Source organism: Nerophis ophidion, linkage group LG07, assembly GCF_033978795.1.
Source record: "Nerophis ophidion isolate RoL-2023_Sa linkage group LG07, RoL_Noph_v1.0, whole genome shotgun sequence".
Lineage (NCBI taxonomy): Eukaryota > Metazoa > Chordata > Actinopteri > Syngnathiformes > Syngnathidae > Nerophis > Nerophis ophidion.
This window is the reverse complement of record NC_084617.1, coordinates 77,123,669-77,129,668: the sequence shown is the minus strand read 5'-3', so window position 1 is coordinate 77,129,668 and position 6,000 is coordinate 77,123,669. Positions and strand designations below refer to the sequence as shown.

The 6,000-nt window shown below is 49.8% G+C and overlaps 1 protein-coding gene across 1 annotated transcript in view; it reads right to left on the bottom strand.

Moving 5' to 3' along the window:
* The window catches only part of LOC133556921 (piwi-like protein 2), a 38,213-nt gene that overhangs the window by 30,304 nt on the left and 1,909 nt on the right, over nucleotides 1-6,000 (bottom strand). The window lies entirely within an intron of this gene.

Below are 6,000 nucleotides of genomic sequence, written 5' to 3'. Positions count from 1 at the left end.
GAAGTAGGATGCAGGGGAGTAACTAGTGAGGAAGTAGGATGCAGGGGAGTAACTAGTGAGGAAGTAGGATGCAGGGGAGTAACTAGTGAGGAAGTAGGATGCAGGGGAGTAACTAGTGAGGAAGTAGGAAGCAGGGGAGTAACTAGTGAGGAAGTAGGATGCAGGGCAGTAACTAGTGAGGAAGTAGGATGCAGGGGAGTAACTAGTGAGGAAGTAGGATGCAGGGCAGTAACTAGTGAGGAAGTAGGATGCAGGGGAGTAACTAGTGAGGAAGTAGGATGCAGGGCAGTAACTAGTGAGGAAGTAGGATGCAGGGGAGTAACTAGTGAGGAAGTAGGATGCAGGGAGTAACTAGTGAGGAAGTAGGATGCAGGGGAGTAACTAGTGAGGAAGTAGGATGCAGGGAGTAACTAGTGAGGAAGTAGGATGCAGGGGAGTAACTAGTGAGGAAGTAGGATGCAGGGGAGTAACTAGTGAGGAAGTAGGATGCAGGGGAGTAACTAGTGAGGAAGTAGGATGCAGGGGAGTAACTAGTGAGGAAGTAGGATGCAGGGGAGTAACTCATGAGGAAGTAGGATGCAGGGGAGTAACTAGTGAGGAAGTAGGATGCAGGGCAGTAACTAGTGAGGAAGTAGGATGCAGGGGAGTAACTAGTGAGGAAGTAGGATGCAGGGGAGTAACTAGTGAGGAAGTAGGATGCAGGGGAGTAACTAGTGAGGAAGTAGGATGCAGGGCAGTAACTAGTGAGGAAGTAGGATGCAGGGGAGTAACTAGTGAGGAAGTAGGATGCAGGGGAGTAACTAGTGAGGAAGTAGGATGCAGGGGAGTAACTAGTGAGGAAGTAGGATGCAGGGGAGTAACTAGTGAGGAAGTAGGATGCAGGGGAGTAACTAGTGAGGAAGTAGGAAGCAGGGGAGTAACTAGTGAGGAAGTAGGATGCAGGGGAGTAACTAGTGAGGAAGTAGGATGCAGGGGAGTAACTAGTGAGGAAGTAGGATGCAGGGGAGTAACTAGTGAGGAAGTAGGATGCAGGGCAGTAACTAGTGAGAAAGTAGGATGCAGGGAGTAACTAGTGAGGAAGTAAGATGCAGGGCAGTAACTAGTGAGGAAGTAGGATGCAGGGGAGTAACTAGTGAGGAAGTAGGAAGCAGGGGAGTAACTAGTGAGGAAGTAGGATGCAGGGCAGTAACTAGTGAGGAAGTAGGATGCAGGGGAGTAACTAGTGAGGAAGTAGGATGCAGGGCAGTAACTAGTGAGGAAGTAGGATGCAGGGAGTAACTAGTGAGGAAGTAGGATGCAGGTGAGTAACTAGTGAGGAAGTAGGATGCAGGGGAGTAACTAGTGAGGAAGTAGGATGCAGGGCAGTAACTAGTGAGGAAGTAGGATGCAGGGCAGTAACTAGTGAGGAAGTAGGATGCAGGGGAGTAACTAGTGAGGAAGTAGGATGCAGGGCAGTAACTAGTGAGGAAGTAGGATGCAGGGGAGTAACTAGTGAGGAAGTAGGAAGCAGGGGAGTAACTAGTGAGGAAGTAGGATGCAGGGAGTAACTAGTGAGGAAGTAGGATGCAGGGGAGTAACTAGTGAGGAAGTAGGATGCAGGGGAGTAACTAGTGAGGAAGTAGGATGCAGGGCAGTAACTAGTGAGGAAGTAGGATGCAGGGGAGTAACTAGTGAGGAAGTAGGATGCAGGGGAGTAACTAGTGAGGAAGTAGGATGCAGGGGAGTAACTAGTGAGGAAGTAGGATGCTGGGGAGTAACTAGTGAGGAAGTAGGATGCAGGGGAGTAACTAGTGAGGAAGTAGGATGCAGGGGAGTAACTAGTGAGGAAGTAGGATGCAGGGCAGTAACTAGTGAGGAAGTAGGATGCAGGGGAGTAACTAGTGAGGAAGTAGGATGCAGGCAGTAACTAGTGAGGAAGTAGGAAGCAGGGGAGTAACTAGTGAGGAAGTAGGATGCAGGGCAGTAACTAGTGAGGAAGTAGGATGCAGGGCAGTAACTAGTGAGGAAGTAGGATGCAGGGCAGTAACTAGTGAGGAAGTAGGATGCAGGGGAGTAACTAGTGAGGAAGTAGGATGCTGGGGAGTAACTAGTGAGGAAGTAGGATGCAGGGAGTAACTAGTGAGGAAGTAGGATGCAGGGGAGTAACTAGTGAGGAAGTAGGATGCAGGGGAGTAACTAGTGAGGAAGTAGGATGCAGGGCAGTAACTAGTGAGGAAGTAGGATGCAGGGCAGTAACTAGTGAGGAAGTAGGATGCAGGGCAGTAACTAGTGAGGAAGTAGGATGCAGGGCAGTAACTAGTGAGGAAGTAGGATGCAGGGCAGTAACTAGTGAGGAAGTAGGATGCAGGGGAGTAACTAGTGAGGAAGTAGGATGCAGGGGAGTAACTAGTGAGGAAGTAGGATGCAGGGCAGTAACTAGTGAGGAAGTAGGAAGCAGGGGAGTAACTAGTGAGGAAGTAGGATGCAGGGCAGTAACTAGTGAGGAAGTAGGATGCAGGGCAGTAACTAGTGAGGAAGTAGGATGCAGGGCAGTAACTAGTGAGGAAGTAGGATGCAGGGAGTAACTAGTGAGGAAGTAGGATGCAGGGGAGTAACTAGTGAGGAAGTAGGATGCAGGGCAGTAACTAGTGAGGAAGTAGGATGCAGGGGAGTAACTAGTGAGGAAGTAGGATGCAGGGGAGTAACTAGTGAGGAAGTAGGATGCAGGGCAGTAACTAGTGAGGAAGTAGGAAGCAGGGGAGTAACTAGTGAGAAGTAGGATGCAGGGCAGTAACTAGTGAGGAAGTAGGATGCAGGGCAGTAACTAGTGAGGAAGTAGGATGCAGGGCAGTAACTAGTGAGGAAGTAGGATGCAGGGGAGTAACTAGTGAGGAAGTAGGATGCAGGGGAGTAACTAGTGAGGAAGTAGGATGCAGGGGAGTAACTAGTGAGGAAGTAGGATGCAGGGCAGTAACTAGTGAGGAAGTAGGATGCAGGGCAGTAACTAGTGAGGAAGTAGGATGCAGGGGAGTAACTAGTGAGGAAGTAGGATGCAGGGGAGTAACTAGTGAGGAAGTAGGATGCAGGGCAGTAACTAGTGAGGAAGTAGGATGCAGGGGAGTAACTAGTGAGGAAGTAGGATGCAGGGGAGTAACTAGTGAGGAAGTAGGATGCAGGGGAGTAACTAGTGAGGAAGTAGGATGCAGGGGAGTAACTAGTGAGGAAGTAGGATGCAGGGGAGTAACTAGTGAGGAAGTAGGATGCAGGGGAGTAACTAGTGAGGAAGTAGGATGCAGGGCAGTAACTAGTGAGGAAGTAGGATGCAGGGGAGTAACTAGTGAGGAAGTAGGATGCAGGGGAGTAACTAGTGAGGAAGTAGGATGCAGGGGAGTAACTAGTGAGGAAGTAGGATGCAGGGGAGTAACTAGTGAGGAAGTAGGATGCAGGGGAGTAACTAGTGAGGAAGTAGGATGCAGGGAGTAACTAGTGAGGAAGTAGGATGCAGGGGAGTAACTAGTGAGGAAGTAGGATGCAGGGCAGTAACTAGTGAGGAAGTAGGATGCAGGGCAGTAACTAGTGAGGAAGTAGGATGCAGGGGAGTAACTAGTGAGGAAGTAGGATGCAGGGGAGTAACTAGTGAGGAAGTAGGATGCAGGGCAGTAACTAGTGAGGAAGTAGGATGCAGGGGAGTAACTAGTGAGGAAGTAGGATGCAGGGGAGTAACTAGTGAGGAAGTAGGATGCAGGGCAGTAACTAGTGAGGAAGTAGGATGCAGGGGAGTAACTAGTGAGGAAGTAGGATGCAGGGGAGTAACTAGTGAGGAAGTAGGATGCAGGGCAGTAACTAGTGAGGAAGTAGGATGCAGGGGAGTAACTAGTGAGGAAGTAGGATGCAGGGGAGTAACTAGTGAGGAAGTAGGAAGCAGGGGAGTAACTAGTGAGGAAGTAGGATGCAGGGGAGTAACTAGTGAGGAAGTAGGATGCAGGGGAGTAACTAGTGAGGAAGTAGGATGCAGGGGAGTAACTAGTGAGGAAGTAGGATGCAGGGGAGTAACTAGTGAGGAAGTAGGAAGCAGGGGAGTAACTAGTGAGGAAGTAGGATGCAGGGCAGTAACTAGTGAGGAAGTAGGATGCAGGGGAGTAACTAGTGAGGAAGTAGGATGCAGGGCAGTAACTAGTGAGGAAGTAGGATGCAGGGGAGTAACTAGTGAGGAAGTAGGATGCAGGGCAGTAACTAGTGAGGAAGTAGGATGCAGGGGAGTAACTAGTGAGGAAGTAGGATGCAGGGGAGTAACTAGTGAGGAAGTAGGATGCAGGGGAGTAACTAGTGAGGAAGTAGGATGCAGGGGAGTAACTAGTGAGGAAGTAGGATGCAGGGGAGTAACTAGTGAGGAAGTAGGATGCAGGGGAGTAACTAGTGAGGAAGTAGGATGCAGGGGAGTAACTAGTGAGGAAGTAGGATGCAGGGGAGTAACTCATGAGGAAGTAGGATGCAGGGGAGTAACTCATGAGGAAGTAGGATGCAGGGGAGTAACTAGTGAGGAAGTAGGATGCAGGGCAGTAACTAGTGAGGAAGTAGGATGCAGGGGAGTAACTAGTGAGGAAGTAGGATGCAGGGGAGTAACTAGTGAGGAAGTAGGATGCAGGGGAGTAACTAGTGAGGAAGTAGGATGCAGGGCAGTAACTAGTGAGGAAGTAGGATGCAGGGGAGTAACTAGTGAGGAAGTAGGATGCAGGGGAGTAACTAGTGAGGAAGTAGGATGCAGGGGAGTAACTAGTGAGGAAGTAGGATGCAGGGGAGTAACTAGTGAGGAAGTAGGATGCAGGGGAGTAACTAGTGAGGAAGTAGGAAGCAGGGAGTAACTAGTGAGGAAGTAGGATGCAGGGAGTAACTAGTGAGGAAGTAGGATGCAGGGGAGTAACTAGTGAGGAAGTAGGATGCAGGGGAGTAACTAGTGAGGAAGTAGGATGCAGGGCAGTAACTAGTGAGAAAGTAGGATGCAGGGGAGTAACTAGTGAGGAAGTAAGATGCAGGGCAGTAACTAGTGAGGAAGTAGGATGCAGGGGAGTAACTAGTGAGGAAGTAGGAAGCAGGGGAGTAACTAGTGAGGAAGTAGGATGCAGGGCAGTAACTAGTGAGGAAGTAGGATGCAGGGGAGTAACTAGTGAGGAAGTAGGATGCAGGGCAGTAACTAGTGAGGAAGTAGGATGCAGGGGAGTAACTAGTGAGAAGTAGGATGCAGGTGAGTAACTAGTGAGGAAGTAGGATGCAGGGGAGTAACTAGTGAGGAAGTAGGATGCAGGGCAGTAACTAGTGAGGAAGTAGGATGCAGGGCAGTAACTAGTGAGGAAGTAGGATGCAGGGGAGTAACTAGTGAGGAAGTAGGATGCAGGGCAGTAACTAGTGAGGAAGTAGGATGCAGGGGAGTAACTAGTGAGGAAGTAGGAAGCAGGGGAGTAACTAGTGAGGAAGTAGGATGCAGGGGAGTAACTAGTGAGGAAGTAGGATGCAGGGGAGTAACTAGTGAGGAAGTAGGATGCAGGGGAGTAACTAGTGAGGAAGTAGGATGCAGGGCAGTAACTAGTGAGGAAGTAGGATGCAGGGGAGTAACTAGTGAGGAAGTAGGATGCAGGGGAGTAACTAGTGAGGAAGTAGGATGCAGGGGAGTAACTAGTGAGGAAGTAGGATGCTGGGGAGTAACTAGTGAGGAAGTAGGATGCTGGGGAGTAACTAGTGAGGAAGTAGGATGCAGGGGAGTAACTAGTGAGGAAGTAGGATGCAGGGCAGTAACTAGTGAGGAAGTAGGATGCAGGGGAGTAACTAGTGAGGAAGTAGGATGCAGGGCAGTAACTAGTGAGGAAGTAGGAAGCAGGGGAGTAACTAGTGAGGAAGTAGGATGCAGGGCAGTAACTAGTGAGGAAGTAGGATGCAGGGCAGTAACTAGTGAGGAAGTAGGATGCAGGGCAGTAACTAGTGAGGAAGTAGGATGCAGGGGAGTAACTAGTGAGGAAGTAGGATGCT